Source organism: Leuresthes tenuis, unplaced genomic scaffold (genome assembly GCF_036924035.1).
Source record: "Leuresthes tenuis unplaced genomic scaffold, fLeuTen1.0.hap1 SCAF_14, whole genome shotgun sequence".
Lineage (NCBI taxonomy): Eukaryota > Metazoa > Chordata > Actinopteri > Atheriniformes > Atherinopsidae > Leuresthes > Leuresthes tenuis.
The window spans coordinates 15,058,014-15,080,415 of record NW_027325368.1 but is presented as its reverse complement, the minus strand read 5'-3'; the positions used below and the strand labels follow the sequence as shown (position 1 = coordinate 15,080,415).

The 22,402-nt window shown below is 38.5% G+C and overlaps 1 protein-coding gene across 5 annotated transcripts in view; it reads right to left on the bottom strand.

The window, feature by feature from the left end:
* tnr (tenascin R (restrictin, janusin)) overlaps positions 1-19,013 on the bottom strand; it is a 153,710-nt gene extending 134,697 nt beyond the window's left edge. For all 5 annotated transcript variants that reach the window (XM_072363524.1, XM_072363527.1, XM_072363526.1 and 2 more), the window contains exon 1: positions 18,811-19,013. The gene's annotated coding sequence lies outside the window, so the exon portion shown is untranslated. The remainder of the gene's footprint in view (positions 1-18,810) is intronic.
* Positions 19,014-22,402: the final 3,389 nt, after the last annotated feature.

The following is a 22,402-nucleotide window of genomic DNA, read 5'->3' as shown; positions in this document are numbered from 1 at the left end:
TGGGCTGAAATATGACAGGAAATTACTCAGATTATGAAGAAAACATCACAGAAGACAAAAGGAGGCATTATGACAACTTGAATTAGGTGTTAAATAAAATAGATGGGCTAATTAATAATGCATCACTGCTGTTCCAGGTTCTCTCGAACAGAACCTGTCAGCCTACTTCAGAGGGCTGCCGTGTCATGTCATGCTATCTAACAGGCTCTGCGGCACATTTCGATTATCTATCATGTGAAGACTCAGTTGTTTCAATGACGAGACTACCCCGTTCCCTGATGTCTGCCACATGAAAACAGAACATGCCATCCCCAGAGGAGTTTAATGATCCACAATCACACAAAATCACCCACATATGCAAACACAGCAAAACACAAAACACACTGTAACCCACACAGAGACAGTAACGTATTGATCACCGTTAGATTTGTCTATAGACTGGAAACAAGCCTCTAAGCAACAGAAAAATTAGGACACTGATGATTTGTTGGTTAGCACAGGCAGGGATGACACTCCCACACACAAACACATTCACCACACAGTCCCTCATTTTGGCACACTTACACACAGTCACAGAGATCCCCAATGCCGCCATACACACACATAAAAACAGGATCAGTAATTGACTGATATGGAACAGTGAACAAAGAGTTCTTGTCTGTTTTTTTTTTAATTATGTCTGGCACCGGACAATTAAGTTTTTGGTGAACAAATACAGTGTGGGTGTCTGAAATAAAAAGACTAAGAACAAGGGAGAGAATCAACCATAGCAACTAGAAAAGACTCTGGCGCAAAGGAAAGAACTGTGTGAACTTTACAACTCCCTCCCCAGGTCTGCGTTGGACAACACAACAGCCACACTGATCAGACAAGGCCATAGAATATGAACACAAGCACTGAATGAAGCAATTGGTCTCAGTCAAAGTGGAACCAAACAACTTCAGTAGTCTGGACGAGAATTCTTGAGTTTTTGGATGGTAGTTGGATGAGTCTGTCTGGTTGTCTGGGCAGGGGACTAATTGTGACACTCAGTGCGACGGGAGGCGCCAGAGAAATGGAGAGAGACATGAAGGCAAGGAGTTAAGAATGCAACAAAAGCAAGTGTGTGAGGGAAAGAATGAGGACAGAATGCTGTGTTATGTGACTTAGACAGTTTGTAACCAACAGCCCACAAGGACAAGGGACAAGTGTTTACAGTCACAACTCGACTTGTGTAGAAGCAGAGAAATATTAGAACAAAACATAAGGGAAATATAGATCAAATTTACCTTCAGCTTTATTCTTTTCCAGAATGTTTCTATTGTGTTTTTTTCAGTTTTATTATTTCTATTAACTCACATCAGATCATTACACAACAATTTTTTGCATTTCATTATAAAAGACTTTCCTATATGATATCAGTATTTATAGACTTAATAGCAATGTAAATACCCAAAATCTGTTTTTTATTGTGGCAAATATAACAAAACCTTGACTGATTCAAAAAGAGAGGTAAAAAAAAAAAGTGTTGTGATCTCTGGGATAAGGGAGTGATAAGAGATTAACCTAGAAGTGTGAATCACGGCTTTGAGCAGAGAGGTCAGGGATGGAGTGCACATATGCAAGTTAAAAAATATGTAGAACAGAGGGACATCTTTCTTCCCATGACTGTCTTTCTCTAACTCATAATATACTACACAGGAACTAGACGAGAAAAAGGACCAGACCATCTCTGAAAAACCATGATAGCATGACATCTTTTAGCTGCTTTAGTATTGGGTGAATACTGAGTACACATAATATCAAATAACAAAATGAATGAGCTATTTCTGCATTGCTTTTCCAGTCAACAACCCACGATCAAGTTAACCCGAGGTCTGAACCCTTACTGCACTGTGAAATTCAGTCTGAACCCAAGTTTGAGAAACCCTCGAGAGCACAATAAACAATTAGTTGAAGGATTTCTCTGTAAGTGCCCCTCTTGACTCTGTTGTATGAATAAACCCTAATTTGTACAAACAGTGAAAATCCAACACAATATTCCTCACCATGTGGTTTGTAAGAAAGTTGTTTTTTCACCATTTTCCACCATTAAAAAAGCAACCTGCAGGTTACCTTTCAGTTACACGTGTTGTTGACTCTTGGATATTATTGCTTTGTCTTCATACAGCTGAGGCCTCTACCTCAGTGTACGTTTCAAAAATCCGCAACATCACATTTTTGCAGTTGTATTTAAAAGATGATCAGTATGATCTTTAAATGAGTTTGCAGCATAACGTGTAAAACATGGAGGTAAATATCTGCATACTTCTCTGCACGCATTTCTCAATGATCACACTTATCTCTTGTCTGTGCGTGTGTTAACCTGTTTGGGTCATATATGAAACCCATTAAAGATAAGCCTTATTTGCTAATATCTGTACGGTAGATAAAAGCTAGAGCACGAGTTAACAAGAGGTGAACGTGGAATCTCCCATTTTCTGATTGTGTGTGATTTCACCCAATTTCAAGCATGACTGGCTCAATAAGATTCCTGCATCCCATTTAAACATTCCTCCAGAAATAACATTTATCCAATTTGTTTTATGGCTTCCTGCCTCCGTGCACTCATCTCACACTTGCCTGTGGCAACCAGCTGGAGTGGTCTGCATTTCAAAAGTGAAAGCAAGCTGCATGGAAAGGGAATATTTGGTCCACTTTTGGAAACCTATTTGTGGGCTAATCCAGCATGACATATCTGGATAATGTAAGAAACGTGATATTAGTCAATTGCGTAGATCTTTAATTAAATGTTCTACTAACATGTAATGTCCAGTTGTGCATTGTTTATATATTGCTCTAGTGTGACAGTTACATCTGGGAAAATTTGGATTTGGCACTGCCTTCAAATTTCAACTGTCCATTTTGCACTAATGTATCACACAGGTGATGGCTATGGTGATACTGTTAGGCCTCTTGTATGTGCTGTCCATCCCTCCCTAAGAATAGAACTTCTTTGTGCCAACCAAAAACCCATTTATTCTGTAATTTTTCTGGCATTACTTCCCTCGGAGTGACCAGGAATGGTGGCGTTGCTGCAAAAACCACTTCTGTTTCCAGGCATAGGGCCTATCTGAGCAGCAACACACGGCAAAACAGGTAATCCATCCAGCTAACAACAGCAGCTCTCTATAATCTGCCACATTCCCCACACTGCTCATTTTGCTAATTAGAAATGAAGGAGGTAATTAACCACCTTGTTCCATTGTTTGAGAGGGAATATCCCCCCCCCAGAATGGTTCAGTTGTCAGCTTACAATGGCAGCATTTTTTATTGTTTTGACTTTGTGCGCATCCTTCACTTCCGTTCGCATAATCAACAGTCCAAAAACATGGGTAAAGAAAAAATGGTTGAGCTTATTGGGTGTGATGGTTTTCTGCCTTATCACAGAACACATGTTCTTGACTATTTATCTGCAGTTAATGCAGCATTTTTGCTACAAGCCACCATGTAACATTTTGTAAATAAAAGTTCTGCATGACTCACTACTTTTTGATTTCACCTACAAGAGATTATGGCCAAATAAGTTTACTGGTGCTTTTTATGGAGACAACAGTTAACAGGAAAAGGAATAAAAGTTTGATGTAAAGGAAAGTAACTTGCCCACATTTTATGTTAGAGATAAAGCCTGTACTAATGATGAGAACAGCTATACGGAGGACTATCTCATTATCTTAAAATAACTACGTTTGGTCTTCGCTCACTTTCTAATCATTTTAATCCAGGCTTTGCCATATTTGCCCTTCCCCTACAGTTGTTCCTTGGTTCAGTCCCATTTCAGAGGTCTGAGTACAGTTCTATCTGCCTCTTGGCTTAGTTTTCACTGCTGCATATACAATCAACTGTGAGGCCATATATAGAGAAGCTTCTGTCTGTCCTTATCAAATCCAGAGAATTTAATTTGGCACAGATGGGCACCATCAAAGTTGCAAACACATCACAAAGACCACTGAGAGAAACAGAACTCACCAGGGCTCAATATTCATATTCATTGGAGGTTTCCGCTTTTAATTCAATAAATTAACATAATACTACAACAACATGGACTTCGTTCTTAATTGTGCAGTGTACTTTGTGTAGGTTGAAAAAAAAAGGTTCTGAAATTATGCTTGTAGTATAGAGAATATGGAGAAATGGTTAAACGGTCTCCAAAGAGAAACAAAAATGCATTCAAATTGTGATTATCAAAATCATCATTAAGATGTATGATTCAGTTTCTTTTTTGGAAAATATAAAAAAACATTTCTGCTTTGCTTCTCGTCCAAATAGTAACGAACCAGGGACAAATTTTTCAGCAAGCGGTTCTGGTCTTTGTCCAAGAAATTTGATTAGACCAATGTTCTTATCCAGTTTTGGCAAGTAAGACAAAAAGTCTTAAAAACTGACTGTTTAGGATCACAAAGAAAGAGGGAGAATCTTTGCTAAAGTGTGAGGGAACGGCAGACAGACAGATGAGCAGAGAGAAGGAGATAAGAATAGTGTATTGTGTGTGCTCTCTTTGGGTGGACAGTTTTCGTAATGAGAAATATTAACATTGCCAGACTCTCTCAGTCTTGTTAAGAAGAAAAAAAATCACAAAAGAGAGCCCCTAAAATCCATTCAACCAATCAATGGCCTTTATAAGGAAGACAGAGCACAGAGAGATTGTGTTCACATATACTTCAGTAACTGCCATTGAAAAAGAAATTAATCATTTCACCTGAAACATACTTTAGTACAACAGTAAATCATCTCCTGATGAGTCAATGTGTCGCTTTCTGACAAGAAAAATAATGGCATTAAAAGGCCCTTCTGTTCTTTTCACTATTTTGGACGTTCTCCCTTTTTAGGGCAAATCACAACACAAAAACACATCTTTAAACCAACACATGTCCTAAAAGAAAAACATTGATTCAGTTAAAAGCTAGGCCTCTAATAATGGCTGGGGTTTCAGTTAAAACGAACAAGTAAAGGTCAGCCAATACATGCTGGTTATGGAGGGGCTGAGGATAAATGCTATCTATCATTAACTGTAACTATCATTACAATGTACACGCCAAAGACAAAGAGCGACATTTTATTGTCCTATGGCGCCATTTGATTACTTTTACTGAACGGATCAATCAGTAAATGGTTTAAATACAGATATTTTACAATAAAAAACCTCATAATAACAGAGGAGGTTTCTAACTAAAGAGGATTTTAATTTGACATTCTGCAGTGACGGTGAACAGCAGAATGCACAATTTAGACTTTTTCAATGTACTGGATACAAATTCCCATGGGTGAAAAAAAAAAAGTTTCACTCACCTATAAGAGATTGCAGGGATTCCCAAAGGAATGTACGAACTTCTAGCTAATGTGCATGAGAACCCATTTAAGTGGAAACAATGTGTGTTTATATGCCTCCTTTCGCATTTCATTTTAAGACATTGAAATGAGACACTAGAGAAAAATATGACAAGTCGTACTCATAGCAAGAATTGGAAATAAAGGCTCATCTTTTATAAAGGCCTGATGCCCTTGAAACTTTAAGTAAATAAAGGCCCTTTGGCCATTGACGAAATAAGGTACATATATTTCTACTTAGAGCAACTTTATGTCACTTTTTTACCTTAAAATAGGAACTTGAACCAAACTCAGGTTTGTTCCCAGTCCTCACCATTATCTTTGCATTATGCAAGGCAGCACGACACATGTAGCTTGTCATCCAGCAATCAGATCAGCAAGTAACACCAGTTGGCCTGTTTTGCCGTTGCACTTACTTGATATATGTAGCTAAGCTGTCTAATTACTAAGTGCTGATTAAAAAAATCAAGGCAATCCTTTACAAGAGAGCTAAATACAGCAGCTAAATATCTCAAGGTGATGTTCACAAACTGGTAAGCTTGCGCTTCGAAGAGAAGCTCATACTAACTGAACGTAAAAAAGAAATAGTGCAAAACAACAAGATAAAAAGATTAACCCTAACAAAACCGGGATAAACTTACATAAACTGGTATGAGAAGGTGATAAGCTTGAAGCTTCACTTTGACTGGATCCAGATAATTTTTTATCCAGATGATTGACCATTAATGCATTAAAAAAATTGTCTTTGACATTTAACATTGACATCTTCTTTAACATCCTGCTTGACAGTTTATCTATTTCCTTTTAGTTTTGGTTGGGGACCATACTCTATCTTGTTGAAAATGAACTTGGTTTAGGTATGTAGTTCTTACAGTGAGTATATGTTATGGCATTAAAAAAAAAGCAAAGAAATAATTTCATGTTGCTTTTCTTTTCTTTTCTTTTCAGTGAGGATATGAAAGGTTACCTTATGCAGCCACAGCAGCAGAAAGCGGATTTTTCACTGTCTTCTATCCCGTTGCTTTGCAGAGGCATTAGAGAGCAGCAGGAAGCACCGCTAATCCCTGAGGCATTCAGAGTGTCACCACACAATGTTAATTCAGGGATGAGACACTCCTGTAAATTAATGTCCATCCACTATCCAAACTGGTAACATCCTCAAAACACACTCCAACACACACAATAAAAACTAAGACTGTTAGCATTAGCCATGATCATATTGGCTCTTGGTTCACGTACTTCTTTCACTTACATGACCAAGTGAACATCGATAAGGGGGTAGAAACAATTAACGCTGTAACTTCATTATAACATTAGCCAGATCTTTATTGCCATTTCTGAGAAACCAACCACAGTGTATATTTAGAATAAAAAGTGTATATAAGTGTATATATATATACGTGTTCTGCTGCAACCTGGGCCTATTTAATATTGAATAGCTGATTATAAGTAATTTCTTCACCTCTGTACTTTGCTGCATCCCACTTCCCACAATAATTAAGTTACAAATGGATAACCCACTAAGCCATTTAAACATTTCTAATTTCTCATTTTTGTGTGGTTCTTTTGCAGTTTGTCATACAGCCTTGTAGTTGAACATTTTATCATTTTTATCACGTGACATCCCAGTGTTTTATGTATACAGACCACATGGATTTTTATCAGAGCTCGACATTTACAAACACAGTTGTTGATCTATTGTCTTGAAGACCTAACTAGTTGAGAGTCTGACGCATCCACATGCACAAAGTGTTTCAACTGCAGGGTACCAACTGATGTGTATTGTTGTTAATATAAGGCTAAATGCCCAAAATAACTTCTTCCACTTTGCAGCAATTTGACAAAAAAATCATGACTGAAGCAGTCAGCTATATTATATTTATTTCCCAGCTCAATTTACAGTGACTCTTAACAGGGGAACAGACTGAGCTGACACATTTGAAAAGTCTGATGTGCCTAGCAGCTTGGCTGTGGAAGCATAACCACAACATGTGAAAAATAAAACTGCTTTCTGCTTTTGTGACTCTTTGATGTTTGTGCCTGTAATGATTGGTGTGTATCTTACAGACGGGCCCACACAAGCACATATTTTCATTGGTAAATTCACTAGAACTAAATCCACCACTAAATTTATTAACTAACCCCTAACTTTTCTTCATCACCAATTCCAGAAAAGGAAGGGTACTGTGGAAAATCTAATTAAGACATATTGCAGTGACAGGTTTTGGACGAAATATGCTCCTATCCAAAGAGGGCTTTATCATAGAAGGCCTTAAATATTTCAGTAAGATAACGCTAATCTGCAAACTGCAGCGATTACAACAGCATGGCTTTGCAGTAGAAGAGTCAGGCTGCTGGTCTGGCCTGCCTGAAGTCCAGACCGTTCACAAGCTGAAAACAATTAGCTCATCATGACAACACAGAACACAACAAGGGCGACCCAGGACCTTTAAGTCACTAGAATCCTTTACCAGAGTGGGACAATATTCTTCTCCCAAAGGTCCAACAACTGGTCTCCTACATTCCCAGATGTTTTCGACTGTTGTTAAAAGAAGAGGAGATACTACAAAGTGGTAAACTTGGCCCTGTCCCAATTCTTTTCAGACATGTTGGTGCCCTTAAATTCAAGATGAGCTCGTATTTTTCCTTAAATAGGAAATTCTTGTCGTTATTTTCTATGTTTTCTATGTTCCATTCTGAATAACATATTGGTTAATGAGTTTTACAAATCATTACATTCTGTTTTTATTTATATATTTAGCACTCCAACTTTGTTGGAGTTAAGACTAAGATGGAGATAAAAAAGTAAGCCCCACCTGCTAAGTCATTGATTGGTCAGCCTTTCGCTCACTTACACGCGTTGTCCATCTAGTATGCAATTGTTCAGTTTCAAATTCTTACACACCATATTAAACTCAAATGTAGTCATAATCTGGGACACACATCCTCACGCTCTTCGATCGCTCTGTCGATTAAACAGAGGAAGTCAGGAAGGAGGAAAATATGGGATTCAACAATGCACGGAACATCAATGTGTCCAACCACCACTGTCTGTTTAAGTGGAATTGACTTCTGCTCATTTCCCAAATTATGTATATCTGACTGGCCCAGTGCTGCAGGGGCTACAGGAAGTACAGGGCCACAGAGAGTCTCTCTCTCACACACACTCTCTCAATCTCTCCGCAGGGAATCAATGATGTCTGCTTAATTATTGGGTGAATTTAATCAACGGCACAGCAGTACGTACTGCCTTGTGACCCTGCAGTTGTCAGGAAGTCATTTGGTTTCCAGCATTTAGTGTTCGAATACCACCACAATAATTAAGAGTACAGCAATCTAATTGCCCCGGAGGTGTAAAAGTAACAGAAAAACTACCTCTACTTCGGTAGCTCTATGCTCATATTATGCATATTAAAATACAGACATTTGACAACCCCCTATCAACTTTATTGTTCTGAGTGACAATAGTGCCAAAAATGCCCTAAATCATTGTGACCTTGGTGCTGATGTACTATTGAATTATGCATACTGTCTTAATTACGGTCTTAAAATGAGTTCATTAACAGGCCCAGCCTACTGAACTGTGTAGCACTATTATTACCATTATAAATTACAGGTTATTGGCTGCTTTTTACCACCATGTTTCAAACGTTTCATCTTTCATCTGCTGGTTTGCAGTTCTGAATATATATGCCTTTATTTTCCTGCAATCTATCTATGTACTAATACATTTTTATTTGCCTCATACAAAATAAAACTTTTATGATATAGCTGTTAGAATCATGCACCTTGTTGTGATTAGCAGTTTGCTACAATAAAAGTATCCTGGTAGTCAAAGCCAACAAGTGTTTCTGAATAATCTAGCACTCTTATTTTATATGAAATCCGTCTACGATACTGAGTTCTGCCATGCTGCTAGTTTTAAGCTTCAGGCAGATATCTGAGACTGAAATATATAATAAATCAAAGCAGCTGAAAAAAGTCAAAGAAAACTGCTAATCGCCTCGTGAATAATTCTATTTGGCCTCCAGAACATTTAGGAGACATAAAATGATGGTAAATGAATACTCAGTTCAACATGAAGAGACACTAAAAATAATAATAAATAAAAAGCTTCAAATCTGTCTCACCTTGAACTTAGCTCGTGATTAACAATAAACACAGACAGTTCATATCATTAGTGTATTTTTTATTTAAAGAAGAAGCTCGTTTGCAAAGTTAGATGAGAGCTGCAACTCACTTTCAAGCCTGAAAACATGACACTGACGCCTAAAAGTGATAACCTTCGCTTAACATAAAGGCCAATAAGAGGGAAGTGACAATAAATCTTCAAGTACCTACAAAATTCATAGCATTTTACATCGCATCGCATATGAAGCTACATATACAAAAATCTTTACAGAAATAAGGGAAGAGCATGAGAAGATACCTGTGTCAAAGTACAACATAAAAATGTTTGGTTTAATGTGACTAAACATGTCTTTGTTTTTTATAACTGTACTTAATGTAGGGTATGTTGTAATGGATTCGAATGATCTTGGCTTTTCAAAGATAACCTGAATTCAATGTAGGCATCAACAACAGCTACAGCTTCTGAGAGTCATCATCATGGCACTAAATAGTTATTTTGGATCATATGCAAAATAGAAAAGTAGGATATTTAAAACCACAGCTGTTTTATAGACTTTCATTTGAAATGTAATTCAAACTAAAGAGACTGATACAACAGATATTACAGTACTGGCACTGAAGAATGGAAACATCTGCTGAGCTCTGCACAGCTACACATGGAGCATGTTTTCCAGCTTGTTTCAGCTGTCTGCCCATAGTTTCCCTAGAGTCACAAATCTGATAACAGTGTACAAAGAGAGGAATAATGCAACAAAATATTGCATAATGCTTAAGAGTTCCACAGCGTGAAGTGTACCTTATTGGCTTTCCGCTGGTGGCTCTGACACATGCAGTAAAGTCCACTGAAGGTAGACTGAAAATGTCTTATCACTCTACAAGCGGAGACATATTGATCGGAATGGACTGACGAAAGGTCTGTAAGGGTAACATCACAATACATTTTTTTTCTGTAAGAACTGAAACGCTACAATAATTAGCATCAGAGAATCATAGATTCAGCTGTGAAGAATGTGAAACGTAGTCTTTTAAAAGCACCGTTCAGTGATCACAACTTGCTTTTAGACACTGGTCTCAACTTCTTTAGCACCACTCAAAGTGTACAGATAAGATACGAGAGAGAAGCTCAGATAAGAGAGAAGTCCTAAAATCATACAGTCTACTTTGCTGTTTTTCTTTTTTTTATTTAATTTATAGTTATTATCAAAACAGATCATCACCTGCATCAATACTGAACGAAGTTTCATCGTAGCTTTGCACAGCACATGGTGGGGGGAAATGACACTAGGGGACACTGTTCCTATCCTCTGAAAATGTGTAAATGCACACACAGAGAGCTCAGATTGTTTCACTAAAACAATACGGCGAAGCTGATAAATGCACTCAAGTTCTGGTATGAAGCAAAGTATTTCTCAGCAAAGCCAATCATAAGGTATATCTTATGCAAACCAACCTCTAACAGCTCTGTTTTGCATATTAAGTGGAAAATGTAATCAATCAGAAAACATATTCCATGGGACTTTGAAAATGGCACAACTGGAGCAGTTATAATTGCTTAGTGTCTGCTAAGAATGACAATAGCTTTTTGTATGAGCTATGGACAATATTAAGTTAATGACATCATTCAGCTAAACGGCAGACATATGGGAAGCTCACAGCCAAAAATAGCTGTTTTAGTTTTTAATCATGCGTGCTATTAACTGGTTATAAAAGTGGTGTAATTGGAGGGTGGTAGCCATGTTTCCTTTAAAAGTTGCATACAAATTCATTTTTAGAATGGCGCAAGAGCAGTAACAGTTTACAAAGGGTGTACTTGCACTTTCAATAATAATTGTACGGTGTGTGCACGACATAGAGTAATTCTTCTTGTGGCTTCTGCACTGAAATTTTTCAAAAATTATTTCTCAGCAAATTCTCTCCAAGGTGGGATGACAACGTAATGTTGGCAATTTGCACTTCTGTCTGTAATGTAGGCATCTGCCGGCATGCTCGTTCGATTTATCAATCCATTCATTTTGTTGACTGCATAAAGTCGGATTTTCAGTTAAAGTTTCGTTGTAAAACTAATACTATTTGAAAGCTATGAAAGTTAAATATACAAACGCGCACAATTTGCTGTTTTCTTCAGAAGACTTGACTTTGCTTGACAAAACAACCCAGGCCCACTCAGATGACTTTTCAAACTGGACTTGCCCCGAAAGACTTAAAAACAGTGCTGGCTGCGAGGCTTTCTACTCTCTGCATGTTCCTCTCTTCTCTCTCCACGCTGACACACTGGATGATATGTACTTGATACATCAAAAAGACATCTTTGCTCAGTGCAGACTTTGCCTCCTCCTTACTCTTCCTCCTCAAATTTTCTTCCAAGATAACTTTGAAAGATTTTTTACATCTCTACTTGAGAGCTTTTTAGTACACTTCATTTGCAGGTTGCCAGTTTGACAGGTTAATTAGGAGGAGAAGAGGGGAGACATGCTGCATGAACAATCTCTGTGAAAATCCATCCACATTACATGCAAACTCCACACAGAAAGGCCCCAGCTGGGATTGAAACCAGGAACCCTCTCGCTGTGAGACGACAGAGCTAACCACCGTGCAGCCCTCGTCAGTGTAAATATTTGAAAATATAGGTTTAATTAAGGTTATAATCAGAACTCTTACACTGACTAACAGTCTGAGTAGGTCATGTAGTTGCTTAAGCAATGAAGAGTACATATTTGATCATATTTTTTCAGAATTTGAGTGTTTTCAGATAAGGTGTGGAATACATTAACTCAAAACACCCACAGGACAACAAGAACCTGCACTTCAGTATAGTTCGTGTTTTTAGAAGAGATAATAAGAGACCTTTTTCTTACTCTTTTTTTCCCTTCATAAGTAAAGGTTACATAAAAGAAGGGCATCTGAACAGGTTTCAGAATGACTCAGTCCTGCAGTCTGTCTGGACTGAACACGCAGAGATATCAAACAGCAGTATCAAATGTATGATTCTCACTGAAGCCCAGTTGTTGTATAAACAGAGCAAGAGTGTATTTACCCTTCAGCTAAAGGTGTCTCCTGAGCCACTCTTTGTATATCTGAACATCTTTCACAGGCTGCCTGGAGGGGGCTCAAGCCTGAACTTTAAGCTTTTTACTTCGCAGTATGGGAGAAAAAGCAACTAGTACCAGAGGTCGTTGGGAACACTTCCTTTTCTCACAGTATTCAGCAAAGCGCTGAATGATTTCCCAAACACGTGCACCGATACCAATACTCAGGTACACACCATCACCTGGAGAATCCACTGAGCAGCAACTATCTTTGAAAATATGTTTTAAGGTTGAAAGAGATGGAAGACCTTTTCAAGATATATCCCAATACAGTGAGTGAGATGAGAGTAGTAGGAGAGAAACAGAGAAAGAAGGAAACAATGATGCAGGAGAAGATTAGGAGGGTTGTACGAGGAGGATGCGAAGAAAGAAAACGCTACCGAGAGCAGAAAGAGGGAGACAAGGAAGAGAGAACAATACCAAATGTTAAGAAGCTGTTGAAGTGGAATCATTCCAGTTTGGATTCAAGATCTTTGGCTAACGAGGATCATTAACGTGCCTCCCCCGTTATTCTGAGAGCTGGGGAGGACTTGAAGATGCAGGGATAAAAATAAAACCTCTAAACCATATCCCCAGAGGATTTATAAAGCGGGCACTTGTATAAAAAATACGGTGGATGCTGGCAGCAGAAGGCTCTTTATAATGCAACACCACATAGCACGGATCCTGGAAACAGCAACACTTACCCAATAAGAACACTGAGCTGAACTTTAACCTTTGGATTTGGTTTGAAACACAGTGGCGAAAGTAGCAATTTATATTTCTGCGATTTAACAGATTGAAAATAAAGACCGAGGTGAGCATGTCTCTATAGCGCTTGATAATATAATTCAGGGGCTTATCAGTTCAACTGTGTAGTCCCACGTGGGAAATTTGCCTTTCAGGTACAGGATAGAAAGAAGAGAAAAAAAAAAGATCCCTACTCCACTTGACTGTAAAGCTCTCCATCTTACCCACATTATTTCAAGTGGGCAGTTCACATTTCTCCTCGCATTTTATGAGCCTATCAGGTTTGCCATTTTCCCTCTCTTCCCTCACTGTTTAACACATGGTAAAACAAAAAAACCCACGAGGCTTAAAAACCAATCCTTGCTCCTGTCTTGCGTCCATAAATCATTTGTGATATATAGAGCAATTCTTTTAAAGCACTTCCGACAACTTTGACAGCACAGTCAATTGAGTGGTTAAATTAGATGACATCAAAATAGTTTGAAAATGTAAATCTCCTGCATTGGTTCCAGAATAAAGCAGAGGGCTGCTCTCTTAGACGTCCTTTCATCGATTCTTCTTTTACCCACACTCAGCACTGTCACAGTACACCCTTCAGCAGCAGCATATGTGAAATTTACTGCATCTCGCTGGATCAGGCATCCCCTTCCAAATACTGCAAACTTGCTGTTCCATCAGCCCTTCTGTCTAGTTTTTTTTTTTTTTTTCTAATTTGAGAAGAAATACTCACAATCTCTCGTGTATCTGAAACAGCACAGTCAGACAGGGAAGAGTCGTGGTAAGATCAGCATAATTGGCAATCTTCTACATCCCCTGTTAAATGCTGTGCAGTAGAGAGAGCAACAGTGAAGATATGCAAAGCTGACTTTTGGTACTGTCCAAAACATTTGGTACTGTCCCAAACATTTACCTACTTTTATTTCAGATAAACTGAGCCAAAAATCTGAAATTGCAGAACAAACAAGCCCATTATCAACTAGGAACAACATATATCAACACTGTAAACCTCTGTCCCTAAGGTGTCCGCAATTACAAGCTGTGCAGTGTTCAGAGACAGGCTTATGGTTAAGAAGGCTGAAACGCGTGAAGTGAAGCGTCAAGACTGAGTTGAGAAGTCCCTTCAGGTAGAGTTTTCAAAGGTTTTAGAAGACAGATTCATTGAATGTGAGTCTGGAAGGAGAAGATGGGTGAACACATGCTGGATCACTTTGGACACCAACAAGGTGGAGAAAGCGCACTAGTATGGGCTGCTATCACTAACCTTGTTGGACTTTGTCGCATTCAAGAAGGCCGTGATCTTTTATGCAGGACAATGCACCATCACATGTATCAAAGTACCCCACTGCTTAACTAGCCAGCAAAGGCCTGAGAGAAGACTGCATAATGACTTGGACACCTTCCTCACCTGAGTTTAAATATTACAAAAGACATAAGAGCCTTTCTCAAACGTCAGTACTACAGTGAGGGAAGAAAATACACTTCTTTGAGCAGCATTTGGGAGGCTCAGATTGTTGCTTCAGTAAAAGACGATCACGAATAGATTAAGAAACTGACATACCCCAGTGATGTAAGGCTTGTGATTGCGGCATAAAAAATGTCTCTGTTAAAAAAAATCTAGAACAAGTTCTGTAATTTACTTCACTAACAGTTAAGTACACAGATAGCTGTGTTCTAGTTCAGCACAGTGAAATATTTCTCTGACAAACCCAAACACGCCGCTCTGAGGTTCTGATATATTCCAGATTGACTGACAGCACAGTTGTTTCATTATAAAATCTCTCTTTAAAAATGCAATGTGTCAAATTGTGCTCCTGTGATGGAAAATAGTTCCAAAAAGACTTCTGTAACCTTAAGTAAACCAACACTATTTCATGTTGCAAATAGACTTGACAACAACTGCAAAGACTGATGCCGTTACACCAAACACTGATCTGCAATGAACTGGCTTGAATAAAACCATTCAGATTGTTGGTTTGGGAAAATATTCTCTTTTTGCCAGATCAAAGAAACACCTCCGCACAGGAAACAAGTAGATCTGACTCAATATTAAAAGGATCTGGATGACGATTTTAAAACGATCTGATTTGGATCATCTCTCTCACTATTATTAGGTGAGAATCTCCGGATTTTTTTTTTTCCTTTTTTGATGAGCCATGGCGATGTGCAGGTCAAACAGCGGCATAACATATACCACCTACTGCTTACAGGAAAAGCAAACCAGGCCCCTCATCTGTCTATAAACTAGATATTCTAAGCTTGACAAATGAAAACACTCACAATATCATTCCCCTTGCAGATCAATTACAGCTTTGGCCGTGACAAACTTTTTAGCAGCGTCTTGAAGGCGCACAGTTTATATCAACCACACAGCAGAGGAGAGCGAGACTGGTGATGTGAATAACATTCAAGGCAAACATGATTAAATAATTCAGAAAATACTGATAAATATTGCAATGATATGGACACAATGATTTGGCATGAAAATCTGTTAGGCATCCAGATCTTGCACAACCACATGCTGCATGAGTCAGATTATTCCTGTGTCACATAGATAAAGACTAATCTCATGGTGTGATTTGTTAAGTGAAGGAGACGAGGAGGAGGAGAAGAAAAGATAAACAGAAATGGAAGGAAAAGGAAAGAGAGGTAAAAGTTTACATTAGTTCAGAGCAATGCTTGTCTTGCTCCTGTCTTGACAGCATAAATCAAAGTGGTCTCTCCTGTATCCGTCACACAGACTGAGCTGCAAGTGAAGACGGCTGATGTGACTCTTGAAAATATGAAACATAAAGAAAAAGGCTTGATGTCCACTTCAATTAAAGCTGTAATCCCTGTGTGCATGGTAAAATATATAAAACAACAATTATGAGAAGTGTTTACAAGTTCTGAGTGACAGTGTCTGAATTACAGCAGCACTGGTCAAATTAGCAAACGGGGAGAGAAACTGTACTTGTTTTAGGGGTATTAGTGTTTAAAGCAGAAGCAAAAGGAAAAACAAATGGTCAAAGATTTCTGCGCCTGTTTCTTCTCCGCTACTGTATTTAAATCTGTGCAGTATCTGATGGATGATACAGTCGATAATGAGAGCTGGATATGTCCACATTTAACTGTCTTCCTAACGATAAGTAATGGAGGGAGCTTAGCTAACACAATTAACACTGGTGCAGGGGAAAATAGAATTCCCTCAGAATGAAGTATTATGTAAATTATTAATTACCACACAGACGATTGCAATCTTACTCAGCTGCATTGACTTGGGAACAGAGAAGAGAAAACGGTAGAAGATAGAAGATCTTCAAAGTTGAAGCGGCATTTCACAAATGCCACCTCCTCCTTTGGCAATTTATAGAAACAACTAACAATTTAACGGCTAAACACACCCCATTTTCTCAAACTGACTATCAACTGACACAAACTAATGGTGAAGCAATAACGTTCTGCACTGCAAGATGTAGCCAAATCTATGTTTTCAAAAATCTGGCAAAGAATCAAAGTGAAAGCTGTAAAATCTGGACAGTTCTCAAAAAGAAAAGTATTTTTCTTTTTTTATCAATACGGATGGAAAAAATGTAATACTTGTACAACAGTAATTTTTTTCATTTGAATTTTAATTGCAGAAATTGGTGCAGTCTCATTGTAAGCCCCCCCCCCCCCCCCCCCCCCCCCCCCCCCCCTTTTTCAAGAGCACCAGTTTCTGAATATTCACTTGTACAGATGAATACTTTTGTGTGTTTGTGAAGGCAGTTTCTTTCTGGTGTGTGCGTGTTTCTAAATATCTATTGGTGACAACGAGAGACAGAGTGAATAATGAACAGATAAAGAGCCAGTAAGAGCTAAAGACAAAGAAAGAAAAAGAATCCAGTGCAACCAGGAGAAGATGGAGTGGAGCAGAGAGGGAGAGCAATCTCTCAGATTTGGTGTCTCAGCTTAATGACATTGGTCCCACATGGGAAAGAGCGAAAGCCAAGCTTTCTGAGAGAAATGATGAGTCCAGAGACAGATAACCTCAAGCCTGCCCATTTACAGCCGACACACAGTCATGAAAAAAAAGAAACAACTCAGAAATCAACTGCTCATCTTCTGTATCTATAAGATATTATTTTTTTTCTCTCTCTTTGCACTTCTGTTTTTCACTGCATCTCCCTTTTCCTATCAGCCCGTCTTTCTGTGGTCAAGTCCAGCACCAAATACATCCCTTCCATTTTTCAATACTGTGCCATTATCTAACTGAATTGAATCCACAACCTGTTCTCCTGTTCTGACCATGGACAATATGTCTGGCCGACTTTGACAAATTAAACCAACTCGATATATGGCAATAACCTTCACAGGATAACATGGGGTGGAGGGAGGATTATGGGAAAGGGAGAGGAACAGAGACTGAAAGAAGAATGGAGACGCACACAGATGGATGATGGGATATATCGAGCAGGGCATGGTATTTTCAAGCCTGATTCAACATATGCACATAGAAACTGACTTTCTAAATGTCACAAAGTCAGTGCAGCTGAAACTCGCTGAATTATCTGAGCAGGAAAGACGGTTAATTAGCCTCATGAAGCGATGGTCCACAAGCTTTATAGCAACTGTCAGAAAAATGGCACAGCGCAAGACGATTTTGACAGATGACATCAGTCACAGTCGTGAAAACGGTATTAACCATTTTTCCACGCCTAGGTTGATCCATTAAAAGTACTGCAACTATGTTGAGCAAAAAGAAGCCCAATTGCTCTCTACTTACACTCTAGGAACTATGATCTTTGAATAAGAATCTACATAAGAATCTACAGAAGCCACAGTCGACTCAGCTGGCCAAGTTTAAAAGTACCACTGTATCAATAAAGGCAGAAACCTGGAAGATGATTTTATCAAATCAGGTAGGCAAAATGGCCCTATTTCTTTACAACAGCCATAGTATGGATTTATTAAATTAGTTAACCTGTACTTTCAAACCAGTTTACTACTTTTTTTATCAAGATACGGCAGTAAAGAAAAATCTTTTTGACCAACGCAATAAACTACAAAAAAATAAACCAGTGGCTTTGAGTAACAGCTTTATCTGAGTGTGGCAAACTATCCATAGACATCAACCACTTCAATTAATCTTTTCCAAGCAAGCTTCTATAATGACTCTCATCAAATTGCTCAAGGGCTGCAACTCAGGCACATTTCACCTGTTTTGACAAAAAGGTTCCAGTACACACTAATACCACACACATTTACACAAATACGCACTCACTTTATCACACACAAACCAACAAGAAAGGGTCGTTAAGCAGCTATTGTTGTGCTCCTCTCTGCTCAGCAGGATAACAGCTTGATTGATACTGAGTTTCCCCAGTTAATCACCTGGCTATATGATTATAATGCACACTGTCTGGCAAGTGATGCACAAATGAAAGGACACACACACAGCTCGAACTCAGAAACAAACAATACACACACACGCACTTGTCAAAAGCAGAACACACCTGCCGGACATCCAACTCCATTTCCAGACGTGCACAAGTTAACTCACCTGCTCTTTAGTGTCCAACTGAAGGCTGTCGAATCGGTCTCGGTCACTAAACCCTCCTATGTGGCTTCACGTAAGGGCATTGATCTCTCGGCCAAGTGGTGCGTGGTCTTGCTGTTTCCACGAGACTCAGATGAGCTCTCTCTTCTCTGCTGCTCTCTCTGCTTCACACAGCTGCAGAGGGAAATATGAGGATGGGCAGCGTGGTGCTCCACTCTCTCCCTCCCTCCCGCTCTCCCTCTCTCCCTCCCTCCCTCCCTCTCCCTAGTTAGCCTCGAAGCTCTCGCTCTGGTTGTCAGGTGCTACGATGCTCACTCCAGCTATCTCTTCACGCTGTCACGCTTATTTTGCTGAGCTGAACTCATACTGCATACTACCTCACCATTTTCTTTTTGTTTTTGCATTGATTGCTCTGCCTTACACCCTCTCAATATTGATCTATGTATTTGCGTCTTTGCTTGTGCAGCCTCTAGTGGCTGACTTCTCTCTGTGATGCTCAGAAGATCAGAATTCTATTTTTCACTCGCAGAGAACGTGCAGCTGTGTGTTAAATACGCTCCAGGACCTCAGGATGTGTCAACATCAGCTAGAAAAATGTGTGTGTAAAAACTCATTTTTAGCCAATCTCCAGATTATTTTTGCAGTCAGTCATTAAATTATTAATCTTGTTAATAGAAAGACATTTTTCAAAAGCCATGCTACCTATAGTTAAATGTGAGGAGGTTGTTTCCCCCCCTTCGGTACAAAAACAAAAAACACATTGATGGTACACATACTGTGTTAGAAACGCAAGAAGAAAATCTGAAATAAAAAAGCACAAAACAACAAAACTTAAACTAAACAGATTTTCACTATGACTCCAACATTTCAGCCATTCAGTTTAAATCATATCAAAAATAGTAGTCAACTGATGACTGCAAAGGCATTATTAGTATGATCCATGTCATCGTTTTCATCGATCCATTCAATGGCCTCCTGTACCATATGAATAGGGACATTGTTATCATGGAAGGAAACGCTCCCATCAGGGAAGAAATGTTTCATCAGGATAGAGATGATTAGAAAAAAGCAGCAACACACTAATCTGAAGTGTCTCTTCTCTCTAAGGAAACAAATGGACCCAAACCATCCCAGCAAATAGGCGCCCGACAGCGTAAGAGTCGCCAGATCTCCTCACTGCAACAGTCGAGCATTCAGATTTTTCCTTTAATTTGTCACCCATCAAATTTTACCCTAAATGTACAGTTAAAGCAAACTTGATTTCTAGTTTCATAATATAGCTGTGAATAGTTAGAATCACAGCTGAATCAAAATTTCAGCACCAATTTACAGTGTGTTTGAAGAGTTAGTAAGATGTGTTAAAAATGCCACAAGACACTGGTTATAGATCACGATACTCACCTATGGAGAACGTCTCTGGTTAATCAGTGGATGATTAAACATGCTCGTGGCCACCATGATGTTACTAACTGGTTTGTAGTTTTTTGAAGCCAGAAGGGACCAGATTTTAATAAAAGGGTGGAACTGGAGAGCGATGTTAGTTTTCTGATTTGACAAAAAAAATACATTTCCATATTGAGTTATGGAATTATCTTAAAAATCACACTGATCTAGAACAGGGAATTGAGCTAATGACTCCATAATGACTTGAGGGAAAATGTGACAAAGTATTTCACTGAAGAAAATTAGGATTTTGGAATGGGAGTCTATTGGAGCAAGCGATTTCAAGCCAGCACCTAGCAGCCATGACATTTCCACACCGCCCTCATGTCTGACACCAGATCATTACATTCATCCACAGGTGTCATTTACACCTGGGACACATGTCCAGACCACTTTTGAAAGGGCTGATGTTGTCTTCATTTTCAACATCATAATTTGTTAAAAGTGTTTTATTGTCATGCTTAGCATGAGTTATTATGACAAGCTGAACTTGACTCATTACACTTTTAAGTCTATCTCCTTCATCATAGTATGCAGCATTGAAACAAATTAATTTAATATTATCAGCCTAGCTTCAGCTTTCAGTCAATCTTTCACTTTTGAAAGTAGTACTTTATACTTCTTACATTCAATAACATTATTCAACTGAAGTGGTGTTGCAGCTGTAGATGTTATATGGATGAGAGGTTGACATGTGCAGCAGTGTGGAGTCAAGGATATGGTATTTATCTGCACTTCTGTGAATTTCTTTCTCATCTGTCCAAACTAGTTTAGCGTTGTTATGAGATTTACCAATGGACTTGACCAAAAAAAAAACTTTCCTGGTTAATGTAACTTTTTAATAGATTAATGTTGAATAAATATGACTCTTTTTACAGAAAAGATGTTTTGCCACTCCACTGTTTGGATCGGACACTTGTATCTGCTGCCGGGTTATAGGATATAGGGTTATAGAAGCGGAGTCAATTAACGATGCTGAAATTCAACGTTAGCTCAACTAAATTCGCCACGCTGTTTGTGCAAAATTAGTAAACTCACCACAATCATATTGAAAATGTCAGATATCTTTCCAGTGTAAAAATCGCTCTACTTGGCCGCTTCAATGAACGCAATCATAACTTATTCCAATGCAAACATGTGCAACTGATGACGTTATCTGTCACCATTTGGCACTGGTGCTGCATTTCACCCTGTCTTAATTGCTGCTTCTTAGTGTTGCCACTGCTGGCTGGAAGTCATATTGCAATAATACGGTCGACCTGTCCAGGGTGTGTCCTGTTAAGGGTATAGAAAACGGATGGACTGTGAGTGTCCTGGATCCGTGTCCCACTGTCAAATGGACGGTTTGGTAGGATATTTTACTCATGTCATAAAGTAATGAGGAAATTGGTACCCATTTGTTAGATGTAGTTTTCACAGAATAAGGTGATATTACACACATCTTCTCATATAGCAAAATAGCACTAGATTGTTAATATTATACTTTAATTCATGGTGTGTCTTACCAACCTCTCATATATAGTATGTTAAAGAAAAATCTAAACCATTCCTTTGAGTTTTTGGCAACTCCATGCATAAAAGTAAACTTTGACTTGGGTTTTAAGAGCTTTCAGATGATGCTCCATCAAAATTCTAAAACCTTATAAATGTGTATTAGGATTAAACAAAAATAATTTTCATGTAAACTGCTAAAGGGTCTTATATAATCCTATTTCTTTTGGAGTTATAAGTAGGCTACTTTAAGCATAGAATGAATTTTATATTGATTTTATTTTTTTTGACAGCACATTTCAAAATACAACATATTACAGATACCCTGTGGACAAGCTGGAACTTAGTTTGCTTAGTTTAGAACATCCTTTAAAAAACATTGCCAGCATACCTCCTCCATCACTGAAAAATCCAGCAACTATGAATGTTGAAAATAGATACATATTCTAAAAAGGGTTTTTTTTGGGTTTTTTTTATGAAGTGAAGGATCCAAAATTTTTTTCTGCAACACTGACTTAAGATTTATGCAGGCTTCAAGTTTCAATGCAGAGCTGCCTGATGGACCAAGTTGTATACCCTCTGCACAAGTACTACATACCTTAAACTCATGACCTTATTGATTAGAGCGAGACTTTAAATTATTTAACACTGCATAATTAAC